Source organism: Nuphar pumila, chromosome 4, assembly GCF_984573655.1.
Source record: "Nuphar pumila chromosome 4, dmNupPumi1.hap1.1, whole genome shotgun sequence".
In the NCBI taxonomy this organism is placed as follows: Eukaryota; Viridiplantae; Streptophyta; class Magnoliopsida; order Nymphaeales; family Nymphaeaceae; genus Nuphar; species Nuphar pumila.
The window spans coordinates 11,809,367-11,831,675 of record NC_143252.1 but is presented as its reverse complement, the minus strand read 5'-3'; the positions used below and the strand labels follow the sequence as shown (position 1 = coordinate 11,831,675).

Below are 22,309 nucleotides of genomic sequence, written 5' to 3'. Positions count from 1 at the left end.
ATCTATGGTATCTGGCTGAGAAAGGAAAGTAGAAGTGTCGAAGAGTGAGTGGTGTCATCACCATACTTTTTTATACATTAAGAATCCTACCCGTAATGGGTTGTTACAAAAAATAAATAATAAATCAAAATGGGAACTAAAATTACGACGCAATACTCCATGCGTTGTCCCACAACGAACAACTAAATCACAAAATTGTCCCCTTATGGGGCAACATGAAGGGTATATACAAATGCCAAAATAACAAAACTACCACTAATCCTATGTTTCACAAAATACATTATAAATTACAGAAACTTTACAAATCTGTGTAAAGTTGTACTATCCTCAACATGCTCCCTCAAGTTGTACATTATGCTTAAACATACAGAGTTTGTGATTCAAGTAATCATGCCTTGCTGATGACAAACCCTTGGTGAATATGGCAGCTACCTGATCTTAGCAATAGCACTTTTATTATCACAGTGTATTACGGATCTTTGCAATTTCATTCACAAGACTGTCATCAAATTTCTTATCCAAATCACTTCAGTAACAATACTTGCAAGAGTCTTGTGTTTAGCTTCTGGACTAGATCTAGCCTATGGATTTCTGTTTCTTATTTTTCCAGAATATCAGATTCCTTCCTAGATATACAAACGCCCTGTAACAGATCTTCTAGTGTCTGGGTTACCAACTCGGTCCGAATCTGAAAATCTCATAATAGTTATAACATGCAAACCAGCTGGATTATTAAGCCATCACCCCATATACCTTTTGTTGGAATATGGATTGTATTGTTGATATGGATCTAGATTTGGATCCAAGATCCAGATCGACAATAGAACTTGTTATCCATAGTGACAAGCACAACCATAATATAAGGCGTGGAATGCCCATTATAGTTGCGATTGATTGGTTTCTGTAATTCTTTTCTTATTGTTTTCCTAATAAGTTAGGTAACTACCTAAAGGGGGTAAATTTACAATCTATCATATAATGTTTCTATGTATTCAATGAGATGGGAGGTCTAGTCCTAGGTTTTTGGACTTTGCTGCTATTTTCTTCTCTTCCTCCTTTTTTCTTCTCATGTTTGTCACCCTTAACATATCTCATGATTTTTTCCAAGACTTCAATATGCACTAGAGTAGGAGAATGCATAATTTAACCGCATAAGATATATCTGGTCTGGTCAAGGTCAAGTATTGCAATGCACCTGCCATGCTTCTTGCTCGAGTCTCTTATTCATGATTGCTGGAGTAGCAATATGTTTACAATTTTGCGTATTGAACTTCTCACGCATATCATAGACATACTTCAGTTGACACAACCTAATACATTCTTCATTTCTATCCACCTCAGTTATCATTAAATACCTGTAATTTTCCCAACTCTTCTGTTTACAATTATGCACTTATTCATTAGAAGCTCTTGGTTCTAGGATCTTCCGATGTGATTGTAATGAAATCACAAGAAAAAGTGCACAATCACAAGGCCACTAATGGGCTAAGCACAAGAGCCACTATGGGCAAATACAAAAGCTCAAGAGTGTACATAAACACAAGTCACTAAAGGCTAAGAGCACGATATAAAAAATATAATTTTATTAGAACTCAAATGCTCAAGTAAAGCATAAGGGAGAAGAGGGAAAGATCCCTATATATACATGAGAGAGGGAGGAGAGAATATACAAAAAGAGAGAGGGAGAGCTAGCTGTTAGATATCTCTAACAACTAGCTAAACTAGCCGTTGGCAAGGTTCAAAGGCTAGTTAGCTAGTTGTTAGACCTAACCCAACGGCTAGCTTCCAACAAACAAAAGTGCCCTTAAAGGTTATTAAAAAATACATCAAATAAAAACACAGAACAATAAATAAAAAAACATCTAAATACATACTATAAAAAATCATATAAATATATATACATAAAGGTATATATATACATACATGTACAAAGAGAGATATATGTATATGTATAAAGATATACATATATTTAACACCCTCCCTCAAACTTACGGTGTAATCACCGAAAGTTTTCCAAGAATAAACATGAAACGAGGTGATGACAATGCCTTGGTATATATATTGGCCAACTGATATTCGATTTTGACATATGACAACTCAATTGTTTCTCTATGATATTCCTTACAAATTTAGTGAAAATCCATCTCTATATACTTGGTGCACTCATGGAAGGTGTGCTTGCTTGCAATGTAGATAACACTCTTATTGTTGCAACACAACTTCGATGAAGCGGAGGTGGTGAGGCCCATATCTTTCAAGAGACTTCGCAACAGAGGTTGTAGTCGCCATGGTACAATACTCTGCCTCGACAGAAGAAAGAAACACATTTTGTTGATTTTTACACCTCTAATAAATGAGTCACCTAGGAAAAAGTACAAAAACTAGTAGTTAAGATACAATCATTGGGATTTCCTCCCTAATTAGAGTCAATATAGGTAATTAAATCTGGAGATGATGAAGTGGATATAAATAGCCACTTGGTTATGGTGCCTCTCAAATGTATGATGATTCACATTACAACACTCATGTGAACCGTTGTGGAGCACACGTTGAAATTGGCTTGCACTGTGAACTCAATGAGAAATGTCAGGATAGTGATGAATAAGTATGTAAGAGAGCCAATCAGTTGCCTATTGAGAGTAGGGTCTTCTAATAAGGATCAAACATTCACTCACTTTAGCATTGATAACCTCCAAAGTGTCAAACACCTTATCATCTGACAATCTCGATTTAACAATAATATTAGAAGCCAATTTCATTGGAGACAAGAAGTATCCTCTTGGGGAGTACTCAACTTCAATTCCTTAAATGTATCTCAGAAAGCCAAGGTCAGACATATCAAAACTTTCTTTAAGATATTTTTAATATTATCAATCTCCTTTTTATCACTTTCAGTGATAATCATATTATCTTTGTCACAGGGATTCGACCAACAAGGTGTTGCACATGCGTCGACGCGACGTGACTTGGTTGCGACACTCGGTGCGGTCAAGCCGACCCTGGGTGCGGTCACCGCACCCAAGGTCATAATTGTCCAGACCTGGACCTGAAAAAAAATGATGAATGGGGTTGGGCGGGGGATTAGGGCAAAAAATTGACCCGACGCCTCTCCTCCTCTCCTACTATTCTCCTTCGATGGACTCCTCTCCTTCAACCTGAGCTCTCCTCTCCTCTCCTCCGACGACTGCAAGCCTTGCTGGGTTGGGTTCTGCGATGTCGAACCAAGCTCTGCAGGGCTCTGCGCTGTCAAATCCAGCCTTGCTGGGCTGGGTTCGGCTCCCAACACCTTGGGCTATCGAACCCCACCTTTCTCTGTCGAACCTGATATGAATTTTATTTTAGTATAATATTTTTTAGTTTTGAGGAGGAAGGATAAAAGGAAAGGACTTGCGTCATACTCATTCCCACGTGTAAGTTCTGCTGCTAGTGTTGCTGGTAGTGATAGTGGGAGCATTGATTCTAGTTTGTTAGCACATGTAGATAGGCTTGAAAAAACTGGAGGAGATGGTGAAAATAAGAGATTTCGATGCAAGCTTTGTGAGATAGATTATGATGGGTCTTACACAAGAGTTAAGACTCATTTGTTGAAGATATCAGGACATGCATTTCAGGATGCCAAAGAGTTGATGAGGCAATGCAAAAGCAATAAAAAGAATGCAAGATGAATATGAGAAGAGGAAGACAATGAGTGATTCTTGTGCAATTAGTGTACCCTTTTTAAGCCACCAAGAAGATGAAAAAAAAGAAATGTAGATGTAGGAGGTATATGAAGAGGAACGATCCAAGCATCATTTAATACATATGGAAGGGAGGAGATTGATAAAAAAGTAGGGTGACACTTTTATTCTAGTTCACTTCCATTTAATGCATCTAGAAATCCTTATTGGAAGGATTTAATTACTTCATTGACAAATTGTAACTTGAGTGACTATGTACCTCCAAGCTCAAAAAAACTACGAATGACAATTCTTGCAGAAGAGAGGAAAAATATTGAGATATTGCTAGAGATTAAGAAATTTTCATGGGAACAAAATGGAGTTTCCATTGTTTTTGATGAGTGAAAAAATATTCAAAGGCATCTACTGATTTGTTTCATTGCTTCTTCGCTTAGTGACCCAGTATTCTTGAAAGCAGATGATGCATCTAGACAATATAAACATGTTGAGTATTTGAAGATGTTGTTTATAGAAGTAATCAAAGAAGTAGGTGATCAGAAAATAATGCAAATTATCACAGACAATGCTCAAGTTTGTAAAAGTGCATCATTGAGTTTGGAGAGTGAGTATCTTCATATTTTTTGGACTCTTTGTGTAGCATACAACTTGAATCTGACCCTTAAGAGGATCTGCAACCCCAAAGAAGAAGAAAATTCACTAACATATGCTCTATGTTCATGGATTGAGGAATTATAAAAAAATGTCAAAAGCATTAAGAATTTTGTTGTCAACCACCATTATGCCAATGCCATATTTAATAAGTATTCTGATATGAAATTGTTGAAGATTGCTCAAACACATTTTGCGTTCATCATTGTATTGGTGAAAAGAATTAAGGAAGTAAAAAATGCTTTGGTTAACATGGTGACTGATGAGAATTTGACATTCTATCATGCTGATATTGTTGTCAAGGTTCAAGAAATTAAGAAATTCATTATTTATGATGAGTTTTGGGATAAAGTTGTATATTTCCTTGAGTTTACACAACCTATTTGGGAAATGCTAAGAGAAGTTGACAAGGATGAACCCATTCTTCACAAAGTTTATGAAATATGGGATAATATGATTGAAAAATACAAGTAGCTTTCAAGTATAAGGAAAAAACTCTTGTATTGGATGGTTTAAATTTTTTTAATCATATACATTCAATTTTAGTCAGAAGATGTGATAAAAGCAACCTTCCTTTGCATTGCATGCTACATTCTCTCAATCCCAAATATTATGTAAAGAAGTGACAGAAAGGTGATGTTGGTCGCGTCCCTCTAAATTTAGGCCCAGAGTTATAAAGGCATAGGAATATGTGTATGACAAGACTTCATCAAGAATCACGTATCCTAAATCAAGTCACACAAGAGTTTGAAATTTTTTTATCTTCAAGGTTATATAGACAAATATTACTAGCGAAAGAGGAGGAGAATATAGATCCTATCACATGGTGGTCAACATATGAATCAGAAACACCTCTTCTCCAACGTCTTGCATTGAGATTGCTATCCCACCCTGCTAGTTCATCTTGTTGTGAAAGAAATTGAAGCATGTATGCTCAAATCCACAGCGTGAAGATAAACAAACTCACCAGCAAGCGTGCAAAGGATTTAGTCTATGTTTATTCCAATCTTTGATTACTTTTGCGAACCAATGAGGAATACGAGTACTAATTACTCTCTTAGTTATTTGACTATTTCTTAATTTTTTTATTTAAATATGCAAATATTTAACAATTTTAAATTGAGTTTATAATGCAAACAAAGATCATCAAAATTTTGGGATGTAAACCCAGAAGAGTGTGACTTAGAGGGAGAGCATGATTTCAACATTATAAACATGGACTTATCTGGACCTACTCTTGCTTCTTACGATGAATTTAATGATGAAGCAAAAAATTATTAGGATCATTATCTTATCGTCATATACATTGTGTAGGATATACTTTTGGTATGTAATTATGCATTATTTGCTTCTTTTATTAGTATACTGTATAAATTACTTATTTTCTTTTTTTATTGTTTTCATAATATATTTAGGTTGATTTAATTGTGATGTTAGTTTTTATGATGAAAAATAAAATTGTAGATTGTTAATTTGATTTATTGCGTTCATGATGAATTGATGATATGATAATTGTTTTTTATTTCATTAGTGTTCCTGTTAATTGTTAAAAATTATATATATATATATATATACCCTCCCGCACCCCGCACCCAAGTTTTTATAAAGTGCCTTATCACCACACCCGCACCCGCACCTATGTGACATAGCATATCATCAACATATAATAATAAAACAACTATATATGTTCCTTCATTTTAAAAAAGAGCAGTGTCAGTATAGCGAGAGGCAAATCCAAGATTTACTATAACTTTGCTAAAGCGATTATATCAAGCCTTACGAGTCAGTTTTAAACCATACAAGGCTTTCCTAAGCCAAAGTCCTTTATCTTTTTCAATGTCAAGCCCGAGAGGAGGATCCATATAGACTTCTTCACTAAGATCACCATTAAGGAATGCATTCTTAACATCTAATTGGTATATAAGCCACTGTTTAATGAAGAAACAACAATAAGGGTCTTAACACTCGTCATCCTAGACACGAGAGCAAAAATTTTCTCATAATTAATACTATATTCCTGTGAATACCTTTTTATAACTAATCTAGCTTATACCTCTCTAGGCATCCATCACTTTTAGTTTTGACCTTAAACACTTATCTACACCCTATGGCCTTTTTTCCTAAGGGTAAGGTCGCTATTTTCCATGTCTTGGCTCTATATAAGGCTTCTAGTTCCACTTTCATTGTTCTATGCAGTGAGGTTGGTCTTTGGCTTCACTATAGTTGGGTGGTTCATACTATGAAGGAATGACCCTAAGCATGCTCTATAATTTGGAGAAAAAAATTCATAGGATACAAACCTACTTGGTTTATATATTCTTTGGGATCTCCTAGAATTAGGTTAATCTATAACTTGTTCTTGGGTCTATTAGGCACACGAATGATCCCTATTATCTCGCTGGATGTATACACAAAACTCATGAGAGGATTCATAGTTTGAATTGACACTATCAAAGGAATCATTAGAAACATCATTAGTCATGCCATTTTCATGAACATCATTATCAATACACTGAATATCATCACAATCATTTGAGCTAAAGATTCCATCACCTTTCTTAAGCAACAAATCAAATAAAAATGATTAATCTACTTTATTAGACTTTTTCTTTTTCCTTTTCATTTTTTTCTTTAATAAAAGTGTCATTTCTTGAAATATATAATGTATCATTTTTTTATATCATAACATCTATATCTTTTTGGTTTTCACCATAACCAAAAAAGATACACTCTAAAGCTTTGGGTGATGGTTTATCATTTCCTTTAAAAAGAACAAAACATTTAAATTCGAAGATTCTTAACCGTTTGAAATTGGGAGTAACATTAAATATTTTTTTAGGGGTTAAATATTTTTTAAAGAAGAAGAAGGCATCCTATTTATCTAATAAACGAGGTAAGTGTGACTTCAGCCCAAAATAGTTTTTTAACATTTTTTTAAATAAGCAAAGTTCTAGTTGTAATGATGTGCCTATGTTTTCTTTTCGATAAACCATTTTGTTGTAGAGTTTTTGGGCAAGATCTTTGGTGCAAAATTCTATTTTGTTTTAATTTTTTTTTAATTCATTGGACATGTACTCCTCTCAAATCGAACCAGAAAATGCAAATATTGCTTTGAAATTATTATGTGAAATTCTTTAAAATATGAGAAGACATCGGATTTGAATCTAAGGAAGTAGATCCAAACATATCTAGTGAAATCATCTATGGAAGTAACATAATTCAAGTATTCTTTTGACATAACGAAAGCGAGTCTCCATACATCCGAGTGCACCAACTCAAAAGGTCTAGTTGAGACAAAGGTCAATAGTAAAGATTTCATTTTCCCAAGAATGCAATCATTACAAATGAATTCTTTTTCATTACAAGATTTTTCAATAAAAGAAAATATACAACTTTGATAAGCTAGGATGCCCAAGTCTTTTATGCTAAGTAATAATATCCTTTTCTTGGGTAGTTACAAAAAGATTTGGTAGGAAGAGAAAAAATTCTTGTAGTAGAGATCTCCTCTCTTATGGTCTTGCCCAATCAGCTTTCCTGGATATCTTACACGACACAATCTTTAGATGAAAAGGAGATTTTATATCCATGGTAAAAAAAAATTGAGAGACTGAAAATAAATTTAAATGCAATTTAGGAATAATTCTAATCTTAGGGAAAAAAAATCTTTGAAATTTTCAAAAACCTTTTCTAAATTTTCAACACCTTTAATTTGGCGGTAGAAACACTAGAAAAATGAGTTGGTGCATTTGTCGAAAAAAACAGATGCATTAGGTGTCATGTGAAAAGAAGCATTCGAGTCAAGAATCCACGAAGGCATACCCAGAAGAGAGGAAGATGAGACTGCAACACCCGAGGTTAAAGTGTTTAACTTAAAAAATTGTTGAAGTGCCTCCGCCTATAGAGTGATTGAAAGATCTTTGAGTTCACCACTTTTCTTGCTTGCTTTATTACTCATTTTGGTAGATTTTTCTCCAATGGAAGCCACTTTTTTCTTTAATTTTGGACACTGGGTTTTGATGTGCTCCGGCTCATTGCAAAAAATGGCATATGGTCTTTCTTGGTCCTCTATAATTTTGCCTCCCAAAGTGTGGAGGCTTGTAGGACCTCATGTTGTTCTTAGGCCTAGACACTTTTAGAACATCTCCCTCATTCATGACAAGATGCGTCTCCTCTTGGAAATCTTTGCAAGTGCCTCATTTGAATTTGGTGGAGATGAACGATGGAGAAGAGAAACCCAAACTTCTTCAAATTTCAGACGAAGGCCATTAGGGACCGGACAAAAATGCTCTTTCTCCCACTTGCCTTTGCCTTAGTTCAATAGCGGGACCCTCCCAATTGTATTCAAGAGAAGCATGCTCATCCCACAAAAGGCACAAACACTCATATCTCCTTGCTTTAAAGATCTAACTTTTCCTTGCAAGAAGTATTGGTGAGCAAGGTCTTTTTGAGTGTACATTCCTTTTTAAGAAGACCCATGCTTCATTAGCCCTCTTAAACTTAACAAGATCTACACAAATCTTAACTCTACATTGTTCATGAACCATGCCAAGATCTTATCATGTTCACTTTCCCAATCTTCCATCTTAAGTTGATATTCTTAAATGACCGTCACTCATTCATCTCCAACAAGTGCTTTCTCTTGATCTTATTCCTTCATTGTAAGCTTTAGTTGCGTCTCAAGAACTGTGCTACAAACATATTTCCAAAGTTTCTTCCATTTGAGGTGATTTTGGATAGCCATGGCCCACATCAAGTAGTTCAATCCATTTAGTTTGAAGGAAAGCTCAATCTTTGATTCGGGCTTGGTCACGATGAAGAGAGAATAAGAGGGAGAGAGAGAATTTGAAAGGAAGGAAAGCAACGAGCACTCGATCACCACGATCTCATGAGGAAGAAGGTGCCATGTGGACAAACAAAAGCAAGAACCACAAAGGGCTTACAATAATACAAACACAACGTGCACATGCACAAGTCCACCATGGGATAATACAAGGTGCCAACATAGGCATTACAAACAGCCACTAAGGGTAGTACTATGCATTAAAGCACAAAAGCAAGAATAAAATAGAATAACATTTTATTCATAATATATTCACAACGTGAGTTAGAATGCTTTAGAAGAACATTACTTTTACAAAGGAGAAATCCCTTGTTTATAAGCACAAAAGTGAGGAAGGGATATAAAAGAGGGGTCATGGGAGGCAGTCCAGCTGGCTGTTGGACTACCTCCAATGGTCATATTTATGACCATTGGGAGCAGTCTATCAGCTAGTTGGACTGCCCCAACAATCCTTTGACTGATACTAAAATAAATAAATAAATAAAAAGCTAAAAAAAAATGCTTACATCAAAGCAAATGATTGAAATACTCTTGATGGATATTTCATTTTACATACAAAAAGAATGTATATATAATATATATATATATATATATTCACATATATATAACTATATATATTATACAATCTCTTATCAATAGGATCCAATACATTTTAAGTTTTAACACTCCCCCTCAAACCTACTCTGAGATGTACTGAAAGTTTGAAAATACAAAAAGAAACAACACGAAGGATCCAAGTATTTAATGATAATCTTCACCAAGAAGCATGCATCGACTATCTCCATCTTCATGATATATCCAAAATACAATTCTTTTCTCATCCCATGGCATCTATAAGAACCTGCAGATAAAGAACAAAACAAAGGTTTCAACAAAACAAGTATATATCTCAAAAGTAGTTATAAATTTATGCACACAACAATGTGAACAAGATAATCAATATATATATATATACACACACACACATAATAGCGAATGGGAGCAATATCATAAATCCCTACCCATTAAAATTCATTCACATCACCTAGAATGAGTTTAAGTATAAAGGACCAAATAACAATCTTTAAAACATATATATAAATATATGTATATTATCAGTGAAATGTATGAAATGCTATCAATAAACATTTTTTTATATAAGGAAAAACAAGTAGTAAAAGTTTAAAAATTTTATGAAAGATTTTAAAAAGTCCTACATAACAAAAGGAATGATATATGCAAAGCAACACCAATTTGCAAAAGATACGAAGAGATTTAAAAATCCTACAAATATCAAGAAATGATATTTTGCAAATCTCAATAATACTTCAACCACCATAAACAATCACTTCACTAGACCTCCAAACCTCAAAAATCAAGTGTATCAACTATTAGAACAAGAGCATAGACATAATGCCACTAAAGGGCCAAAGACACACACGAAGGTGTTTTTAAACATCTATTGTCTACATATAATGTTACTTAAAACAAATGTATCACCGACTAGAACAAGAGCATAATCACAATGCCAATGATGGGTTAAAATTAGGCACGAAGGTGTGAATAAACATCTCTTGTCTACATATAATAACACTAAAAAATCAAGTGTATTAGTGACTAGATCAAGAGCATAATCACAATGCCAACAATGGGATAAAAACATATACGAAGGTGGGAATAAACATCTTTTATCAGCATATAATGACACTTAGATAAGAGGTACAATGGAAGGAACACACGAGGTAAGAGACCTTGTAATAAAAACAAACTAATGTCATCAAGAAGAATAAGATTATCAATTTTAATAATCTTTTGAAACACCATAGTTTCAAAATAGATAGCCATCACAGATAAACATAATTATAAGCATCCATAATAATAATAGCCAAATAAACAAATGAGTGATACAACACACCCACAAAACCAGAGATCAAACAACCGCCAGTTAGAGCCATGCTATAAGCTGGAGATCTAAATTGACAAAAAAATGAAGTGCACAATCACCCTAACAAACAACTCTGGTTTAACAACAAGGCCAAAAATAAGGCATCATATAAAAATCTGTGATGGACAAAACAAATGCCACAAGGAGATAATACATACTCAAAAAAATCGGTTTCCAAATAAGTGAGTTCAAATATAAGAACCAATTTGAAAAAATAAAGTTTCAAATCAAATCCAATAAAAGCAGATGAAAACTTTAGAATGAATATAGTGCAATCATATGCACAACAAGATATCAATTGATACCTATGTCACACGGACTCGGCTAGGGAGGTGCCGCACCCGAGTCGATACGCCCCGACACGGGTGCAGACACGGGTGCGGCTTCAGACACGGCCCCAACTCGGTCAACGATGAGTCGGACTCGGTCGCCGAGTCGCACTCGGTCGTCGAGTCGAGGCCGAGTCCGTCATTGTTTTGGACTCGGTCAACGTTGACCAAGTCTAATTTTATCCATTTTTAGGGTAAAAAACAAAAAAAATGATCTTTTTATAAAAACACTCATGATGGTGCCAAACTTTAGAGGACAATATCCACATATATGCACACAGGATATATATATATATATATATATATATATATATATATATATATATATATATATATATATATATATATATATATATATATATATAGCCGAGTCCTCGTGTCCAAATTTTTTAAAATTGCGCTGCACCCGCACCCATGTAACATAGATTGATGCAATCATATGCATGGTAAATATAAGCATGTCTACCATGAGACAACAATGGCATACAACATTAAATATGACCAAAAACATATATAGAGATTTCTAAAGAACCATATGGAAAACCAAGAATATACACAAATAAAACTAATCATGGATACTGACAAAGAGATCAAAATTCATGTATATGCAATAATCTAATAGCTTTAAAGCCAAAAAAAATTATGAAGGAACACATAAGATATGCATATGAACGTCATGATTTCACATAAGATACTAACATACCCAAAATATATTTTGAATTATCATGCTTACACAAGGGCCAATAAAACAATAGCTCACTTAAAAAAGAGATTTTTAAGATACAACTCTAATTTTGATTTAATTTGAGACCATAAAACAATACCTAAAATGTCTAATTTCTCAACCCAAAATATCAAAAACAATTTTGAAATGACACATAATCATTAATGACACATAAAACATGCATAGACATATGTACGAAACACATAAATATGAAGATGATATGCCAATAGAGCAATCTCATGAGAGCATACAAAACATCCATGGCATCACTAATGAACTTAAAATCATGATGACTCAATAATTTTAAAATTCTTAATGAGAACATCTCAATGAAAGCAACAAACAAAATTCAAAGAACATGCTTTGACGCGTGCATAAAGTCACCAATAATCATAATAGTGTCCAAGAAACCTAAAATAAATATATATATACGTACATGAGATCATAAACTTATGTATTTTTTTATTAAAAAAATAATATGGAGAACTTATCATAAGGAGCTCAATAATAAACTACTTATGGGTTAATGTCAAAAGAAACAAACACAAGAGCCAACTTATGGGTTAATGTCAAAAGAAACAAACACAAGAGCCATTAAAATAATGTCATCAAAAGAAATTTCACAAAACTCTAATTCTAATTTATTCAAAAACACATTTAAATACCCAAGAAATAACCATAATATTTTAAACAAATTTTGAAAAGAAAAGAAGGGAAATTTATATATTATAAATACTTTGTTTTTTATTTAAACAAGAGATACATACCAAGACACGAGAGCCTCTAGTCCAAGCAGTGTTGTGAAAAGCGTTGAGGTGTAGAGAGGTGCTCCACCAAAATCTGAGGCGAGGCGCAAAGCGTAAGCCTCAAATTTTTTTTTAAACTTAAAAAAACTATAAAAATGATCTAAAATTATAAATAAGTAAGAAATGCTTTATTGATGAAGCACCAACCAACACGAAATAAAAAATCTCAAATAAATACGGAAAAAATATGAGATTAACATGTAAAAGTAACATTAATGCAATAACTTGATCTATGTAAGTATCTAAGAAATAAAATATGAGCATTCATTCAATAAAAAACTAAAAATCTAAAAATCATTAAGTAATTTGTCCATCTTAACTAGGTTTGGTCCGTTGCAGGTTTTGTAAACCAGACCCATGATTGTGATCTCTTTAGTTCTTTTAGTTGAAAACACATACCACATTCAAAACTTGTCATGTTTAGTCAGATTTTTAAAGAAATCTAAAAATCATACTGTATTACACTTAAACTTAAAAAACAAGTCTTTTCATTAAAACAGGGTGACAAGGACATAACTCTTTGCATCACCTTAATGAATTCTTACGAATTAAATGAATACAAATTTAATTTTTAAAATTTCATTAAAGTGTACCCATGCATGATGTAATTTGAATGTGTTATAATCTGTTTATGTGACCCAGACATCTTGTCAGGATAATATAAATTTTGAGTAACAAAACTTCAACATAAGTATTAACATACTACAATTTTTTAACTAGTCTCACAAGTATTAATGTATCTAAAAATGATAATTAATAAATTAACAACTAAATTCTAATCTAAATACATGAAATAAAATTTCTGAGATTGAAAATAAACTTAACTGATGGAAACAATAAATAAATCTAATCTATTTGGCTAAATAATAAAAAACTAAAAAACTATTTATTCTATCCACTGATTTTTGTTTTAATCAAATAACTATTATCAATAATTAAAGTTAATTAAAACTAATCTAATATGCAAGAAACATGAATTAACATGAAATAATTAACCTTCCTTGCCGACGAGAGGCGACGACAGGGGGCTCTACCCCCTACCGGTCGACCCAAAAAAAGAGGCCGGGAGGGGGGGGGGGGACTCGCCCCCCCCGGTCGACGAAAGGCGACGACAGGGGCTCCGCCCCCTTGTCGGTCGACCAAGAGAGAAAAGAAAAGGGGGGGAACCCCTTGCTGATGAGAGGCGACGACAGGGGGCACCGCCCCCCTGTCGGTCGACCCCAAAAGAAAGGCAGGGGGTAACCCCCTGCCGATGAGAGGCGAAGACAGGGGGCTTTGCCCCCCTGTCGGTCGACCCCTCACGGAGAAGTAAAGAAGAGGGGTTTACCTGACGGCGACGACTCTGATGTCACCGGAAAACGCAGAGGAAAGGCAGCGTCGAGGATGTCGGCCGAGGTTGCTGGAACGGACGACAGTGGCGGTGAGTCGCTGGCGCCCTCGCAACAGAGAAAAGAAGATGGTGGTGGCTGGCGGGTCGCTGACGCCTTCTCAGCAGAGGAAAGAAGAAGGTGGAAGAGGCAATGACCGACAACGGGTGGTCACAGGGGACAGCGGTCGCGGGGGACGAGAGGGGACGGAGTAGAGAGAAGGGGTGAGGGCTTTGTGAGAAAGAACGCTCGTTATTCCCTGGATAGATCTCTCATCGACAGAGAGAGGAGAGAGAGAGAGAGAGAGAGAGAGAGAGAGAGAGAGAGAGAGAGAGAGAGAGAGAGAGAGAGAGAGAGAGAGAGAGATCCAGAGAAAAGGGGGGCAGTTCATCGTGACTGCCCTCTTATTCTATTAATACAATTAGTGTATAAACTAGGGTACGAAAATACCCTTTAAAAGAGAGTTAATATACATTCTACACTTATTGGGTCTGGACCCGATCCATTATATAAATGGATCGGGTCAGACATATACAAATGACGTCTTCTTTTCAGCCTCCCTCAAGTTGTGCATGGTGTTGGACCATGAACAACTTGTTCTTCAGAAACCAAAATCTATCCTTTGTCAAGCCTTTAGTGAGGATGTCAGCAACCTGTTCTTCAGTTGGCACATACATAGGCTCAATCTCCTTGTCTTCAACCTTTTTCCTAATAAAATGTTGATCTATTTCAATGTGCTTTGCTCGACTATGGTGGATGGGATTGAATGACATGTTGATGGCACTTTGATTGTCACACAACAACAGTGACCGAGCAATCAATTCTCCCATTTCTGTCAGGAGATGTCTAATCCATGTGCCCTCGGCCGTGGCAATGGCCATCGATCTGTATTCAGCCTCGGTGCTTGATCTAGCAACCGCCTTTTGTTTTCTACTGCTCCAGGATACCAAGTTTGGCCTAATGAAGCTGCAATAACCGGATACTGATCGTCGTTCGTCTGGATCACCTGCCCAATCAGCATTAGCATAAGTGACGATCTCATGGCCCTCATGGCCCCCGCCTGGATCTAATTCTCTTTTCTTGTATACCAACCCATCACCAACTGTACCCTTCAGGTAGCGAAGTATACGTTTGACTGCCTCCATATGTGACATACGAGGTTCATGCATAAACTGGGATACTTGATTAACCGAATATACTATGTCAGGTCTAGTAAAGGTCAGGTATTGCAACATGCCAACTAAGCTGCGATACTTAGTGGGATCTCCATATATATCCCCTTCCTGTGACCTCAATTTCTGAAGAATGACACTTGGAGTTGTTAACGGCTTACAATCTGTCATGCCTGCTCTACCGAGAATGTCCAACATATATTTGTTTTGAGTAAGGGTAAGGGTATCATTTCTGTTATCAACTTCTACCCCAAGGAAATATCGCAGCTCTCCCAAATCTTTCATCTTAAATCTCTGATTTAATAACTTCTTCACCTGCTCAATGTGACTTTTACAGTTCCCTATCATGATGATGTCATCAACATATATCAACAGAAGAGTAGTGACTCCTTGTTCATTGTGAATAAATAATGAGTGATCCAAAAGAGACCGAGAGAAGCCATGCCGTTGTATTTCTAGAGAAAAACTGTCAAACCAAGAACGAGAAGCTTGTTTCAAACCATAGAGTGCTCTCTTTAACTTGCATACATATTTTTTTGCGTCTTGTTCTGCATATCCAGTGGGTTGTTCCATGTAGACCTCTTCTTTTAAAGCCCCGTGCAGAAAAGCATTTTTTACATCCAGCTGGCTCAATGTCCATCCATGTTTAATGGATAGACTCAACACAATGCGAATGGTCCCCATTTTAACCACAGGACTAAAGGTTTTCATCAAAGTCTTGGCCTTCCTCTTGTGTGAATCCCTTGGCTACAAGTCGAGCCTTGTACCTTTCGATGCTCCCGTCTGGTTTATACTTTATTTTGTACACCCATTTTGACCCAACAACATTTCTGTTCAGTGGTCTAGGTACAATCTTCCATGTCCCACATTCATGTAAGGCCTCCATTTCTTCATTCATTGCTTCTACCCATCTTCTAGAGCTCGCAACTTGATAGAACATGAGAGGCTCTTCCTCTTTACTTATGGATGTCAAGAATAACTGAAAATCCAATGAAATTTTTTTATAACTTACCCACCTGTCAAGTGGATGTCGAATTCGTGAGGATCTTCTGATATCCATTTGCTGCGAAGCGGATGATCCAGATGGATCCGTATTCGTACAAGAAATGAATGAAGGCTCTTTCTCTCGCCGGGTGTACACAATACCCTTATACCTTGTTGGCTCCAAGTCATATGTAACAGTCTCCTCCGTTTGAGTCTCATTGGCTGAATCCTCATGTGGCTCCTTCTGACTGCAATTTTCTGGACAGTCTACTTTACCATTGGCGAAGAGTTCTGAATTTAACCATGGGTAGTAGACCTCAAGGTTGAAGCTTAAGTTATCAGTATCCAGCATAGTTGAATTAGTATCCTGATCAGCAAAGTTCATTTCATCGAAAATTACATTCCTTGATATTTTGACACGCTTACTCAGGGGATCGTAACACCTGTACCCTTTGTAATCTTCTACATATCCTACAAACCTGCATTTTAAGGCCTTATCTTGGAACTTGTGCCTGAGTGAGCTGTCAATGTGAACATAGCAAATAGACCCAAACACACGTAATTCATGGTAATCAGGTTGTATGCCAAAAAGAGAGAAGTATGGTGACTTATTTTCTAAGATACTCATGGGCAATCGATTTATCACATGAACTGTGGAGTGGAAGGCCTCAGTCCATAATGATACAAGGAGATTGCTCCCGTGCATCATGCTCATTGCAGTCTCAACAATATGTCGATGCTTCCTCTTAGCAATCCCATTTTGTTGAGGTGTATGAGGGCAAGACACTCTTCTCTTTATCCCGTTATGTTGAAGGAAATTAACAAAGTCACTCGAGGAGAATTCACCTCCTCCATCACACTGGAAATTAAGAATGTTGGTAGAGAAATGATTTTGAAAAAAAGAGTGAAATTTCTGGAACAATCCAAAGACTTCTGATTTGTGCTTCATAAAAAATATCCAGGTATAACGTGAGTAACTATCAATGAAAATAAGATAGTATTTACTGTCAGAAAAAGAAGTAATTGGAGCAGGACCCCAGACATCCGAACAAATGACCTCAAATGGCCTTGAAGCTCTTTTATTAATAGAAGCAAAAGGTAAAGCATGACTCTTACATAAATGACAACTAGAACACTTTGTATCAACGACTTCTGAACTCAGACTGGACTTAGGAATAAGATTATTCAAGACAAGTTTTTCAATGAAATGACGACCACAATGACCAAGACGACTATGCCAAAGTCTTGGCTTATTACTTTCAGAAATAGTAAATATAAAATCAGAATCTAAAACTTGACGTTGGTGAGGCTTCAAGGATGAATAGTTGGAATGAATGGAGGAAGAATCTTCTTGAAAGATGTACATGTTGCCCCATCGTTTTCCTTCAGCGAATGTCTTCCTCGTGCGAAGATCCTTGACATAAACAGAAGAGGGAGTAAATTCAACGGAAACATTAGCATCATCAACAAGTTTTGAGACAGAAACAATGTTCTTTTGAATATTAGGTGCATGGATGACACTTGGAAGTTTAAGAGAGGACTTTAACATGTGTATAATGGCATTTCCAGTATGTGAGATTGCATGATGGGATCCATCTCCTGTGACTATGCTATTCTTTCCAACATAAGGTGTAAGAGTCAAGAGTTTACCTACATCACCCATAACATGAGTAGCTGCTCCGGAGTCGACATACCAAATTCCTTTGTCATTTTGCTTCATATTAAATCCTGCCAAGGCTGCCAACAGCAACTCTTTTACTTCTCCATCCTTCCTAGCCTCTGCTTGTGGAGCTTTCCCTTTGTTTTGAGGATTAAACCAGCAATTTGCTTTAATGTGCCCTTTCTTGTTGCATAGGACGCAGGTGGGAATAGGTCTTTGTCCCTGCGTATTGGGTGTCGGAAGTATGCCACGACCTCCATAGTTATTTCTTCCTTGACCTCATTTTCCTTGAAAAGAACTTCCTCGTCCTCGACCATAACTCATTCCCATAGCCAGCACATCTTGGGTTCCTGAATTTCTATGAGAGTCTTCAGGAGATCCTTTCAGAGTCATCTCATATTGCAATAATTTCGCACGAAGATCTTCAAACTTTGGAAGTTCTGGTAAACATAGTAAGGTTGTCGTCATGACATGGTAGTCTGGCCCCAATCCACTTAAGGTTTGTTGTACTTTATCTTTTTCACTGACAAGACACCCAACAACGGCCAACTGATCTGTTATGCCTTTCATTTTGTTCAGGTATTCCATAATAGACATGGAATCTTTCTTTAGCATTTGAAACTCTCGCTTAAGAAACATAATTCTTGCCTCAGAAACTTGAGAATATGTTTGAACTAACGTATCCCATAGCTCTTTTGCTGAACAATCATCAGGAAGAGCAATAAGGACCTCCTGTGAGAGAGTGGAAGTGATGTATGCCACTAGCGATTGGTCCCTCTTCATCCAAGCAACATATTCTGGATTCTTGTGAAGAACAACAAATTGTTCTCCTTTATCATCGGCTTTTTCTTGCGAAAGGAATTCTGGAGGTGGTGGAATCGATCCATCCAGATGACCAGAGAGGTCCTGACTCTTTATAAACGGGATGATCTGTCTTTTTCAGGTTAAGAAGTTACAGTTATTCATTTTTTCAGAGACTAGTTGGCCGAGAAAACTTGAGGACAGGCATGAATTCCCATGAGTAAAATCCATTTGTTTGAACTGACACTTAGGTATGAAAAACAAAACACTGCTTTGAGCACTCGACCAGTGAGAATACTCGGCTGACAGATGTCAACAGAGAGAGCAACAGTGATTAGCAGACACTTCTTTTCAGAGCCAACGAAAACAAAAAACAACAGGCACTTCTTTTCAGAACCAACGAAAAAGATTACCAGACACTTCTTTTCAGAGCCAACGAAAACAGAAAACAACAGACACTTCTTTTCTGAACCAACGAAAACAGAAAGCAGCAGGCACTTCTTTTCAGAACCAACGAAAACAGAAAGCAGCAGGGGTTAACAAAGGAAAATCACAGATTAACAGAAAAGGAAAACACAGTGATCTGAAATGAAAAACAGAATCACGATGGTAGAATCTCAAAGAAAAAGGAAAAGGATCGAGTTTCACAGAAGTAGAATCACACAAAGAAAAGGAATCACAAAGGAAAAAAGGGTATCGAGTTTCAAAAATAGGAAAGCGGGAACCTGTTATCGTGAAACCGAGATCAACCAGCCTCGTTTAGATCCACACAGATCCACTCACCTGTGCCTTACGTTCCCTGATTCACGTTGATGCCTTAGTCGAGTTTTTCAGAAACAGGAAAGAGGAAACCTGTGCCTTACGTTCCCAGATTCACGTTGTTCAAAAACAGGAAATAGGGAACCTGTGCCTTACGTTCCCAGATTCACGCTGATGCCTTACTTTCCCAGATTCACTTTGATGGACAGAAAACGATACAGCCCACTCAGATCCAAACCGAGATCAACCAGCCTCGTTTAGACCAACCACACAGATCCACGCACCTGATGCCTTACGTTCCCATATTCTTGCTTTGATACCATGTGAGAAAGAATGCTCGTTATTCCCTGCATAGACCTGTCATCGGCAGAGAGAGAGAGAGAGAGAGAGAGAGAGAGAGAGAGAGAGAGAGAGAGAGAGAGAGAGAGAGAGAGAGAAAAGGGGGGCAGTTCATCGTGACTGCCCTCTCATTCTATTAATACAATTAGTGTATAAACTAGGGTACGAAAATACCCTTTAAAAGAGAGTTAATATACATTCTACACTTATTGGGTCTGGACCCGATCCATTATATAAATGGATCGGGTCAGACATATACAAATGACGTCTTCTTTTCAGGCTTTTGCTCCTCGCCCGAGGCGCCTGTGTCTTTTTTAAAGACACAGGTTCTCTCGAACCTTCGAGAATACGGGTTTGGGTCGGACTTGGGTCCGAGCCCATCCGATTTTTTTTTAATGCGCGCCTCACGGTGAGGCACGCCTCGCCTCAAGGCGTACGCCTCAAGGCGCATGAGGCATACGCCTTTATGCATTTACGCTTTTTAACTGCACCTCAAGGCACAAAGGCCCTCGCCTTGGGGCAAGGTGCACTTTTTGCGCCTTGAAGCGCGTTTTTAACAACATTGAGTCCAAGCCATATATATCAATCCAAAATTTTCGTTCGAAGTGTGAAGAATCCTTGCAAACAATCAAGTTTTCAAATAACTTTATACTTCAAATACTCAATACACAAAATAAATGCACAATGTTTATAAGCTTTACACCACAAAAAAAGTGCAATAAATGCACAGTGTTTATAAGCTTTACACCAAAGAAAGTGCAATAAATTCACAATATTTATAAGCTTAAGGAGACAACTCCTTACTCTAATACATACATACAATGGGCTCACATAGCCCTTATTTATAAGCAAACTTAAGAGACGTTGGGCTATTCCCAACAGCTCTTATAATAGACGTTGGGAATCAGCCCAACGTCTATATTTTTAAAACTGTGTACACAGTCAATGGCTGACTGTTTGTACACTGTACACAGTCAGCCACTAACTGTGTACAAAAACATTATATAAAAAAAACAAAAATAAGAAATGAAAAAAAATACAAAAATAAAATAATTAAAAGGAGGAATTACAATCATATTAAAAAACATGAATATGCGTAAAATGTAGAAATGACTAAAATATCCCTACAACCAATATAATGAAGAAATATATATTTTATATATACAAGTAGATAAATACATATACATATATGAAATATATATGTATATGTATCTTCTTTTATATATATAAAATATATATAGAAAATACATTGTCTTATAAATTACAATTTAACACCTCCCCTCAAACTTAGGGCAAGATAACCGAAAGTTTGCCAAGGAGGAAATTGAACCGCGGAGCACACAAAGCTTTGGTGAAGAAATCTGCCAACTGATATTCTGAAGTTACATATGGAAGATCTATAATTTTTTTCAGATACGCTTCCCGAACATAGTGATAGTCCATCTCAATGTGTTTAGTCCGCTCATGAAAAGTATGATTTTTGGCAATGTATATTGCACTCTTGTTATCACAGCATAGCTTGGTGGGCCCTTCTATTGAGATCCCCATGTCTTCTAATAGCTGATGAATCCATACAATTTCCATGGTAGTAGTCGCCATGGCACGATATTCAGCTTCTGTTGAGGATAAAGACACTTTTTGCTGCTTCTTACATCTCCATGAAATCAACGAGTCTCCTAAAAACACACAAAAACCAGTGGTGGAGTGACGGTTATTTGGGTCACCTCCCCAGTTAGAGTCAGTATAAGCAATTAATTTTAATTCAGAAGAAGAGGATAAGAATACTCCCTTGTTTAGTGTGCCTTTTATGTATCTCACAATCCGCAAGATGGCACTCATGTGAACTGATGTTGGTGCATGTTGGAACTGACTTGCAGTATGAACTCCATGAGAGATATCTGGTCTAGTAATACTCAGATACATCAAAGATCCCACAAGCTGTCTGTAGGGGGGTGAGATCGGAGAGAGGAATACCATCATCAATTTTCATTTTAGCTTCTACTATAGCAGTAGTTTCACAATAATCTCAGAGGCAAGCTTAGTTTGAGATAAAAAATACCTGACCGGTCAATAATCTCAGAGGCAAGCTTAGTTTGAGATAAAAAATACCCTCTATGAGAGTAAGCTACTTCAATACCCAAAAAATAAGTTAGAAATCCCAAATCAGACATTTCAAACCTATCCTTCAAAATTGATTTTATGCTTTTAACCCCTTTAAAATCACTTTCGGTTATAAGCATATCATCCACATATAAGAGCAGAATGACAATCCCTGTATT

The 22,309-nt window shown here is 36.4% G+C and overlaps 1 protein-coding gene across 3 annotated transcripts in view; it reads left to right on the top strand.

The window, feature by feature from the left end:
* LOC149839374 (ABC transporter B family member 25, mitochondrial-like) overlaps positions 1 to 22,309 on the top strand; it is a 248,133-nt gene that overhangs the window by 18,650 nt on the left and 207,174 nt on the right. The gene's annotated exons all lie outside the window — the stretch shown is intronic.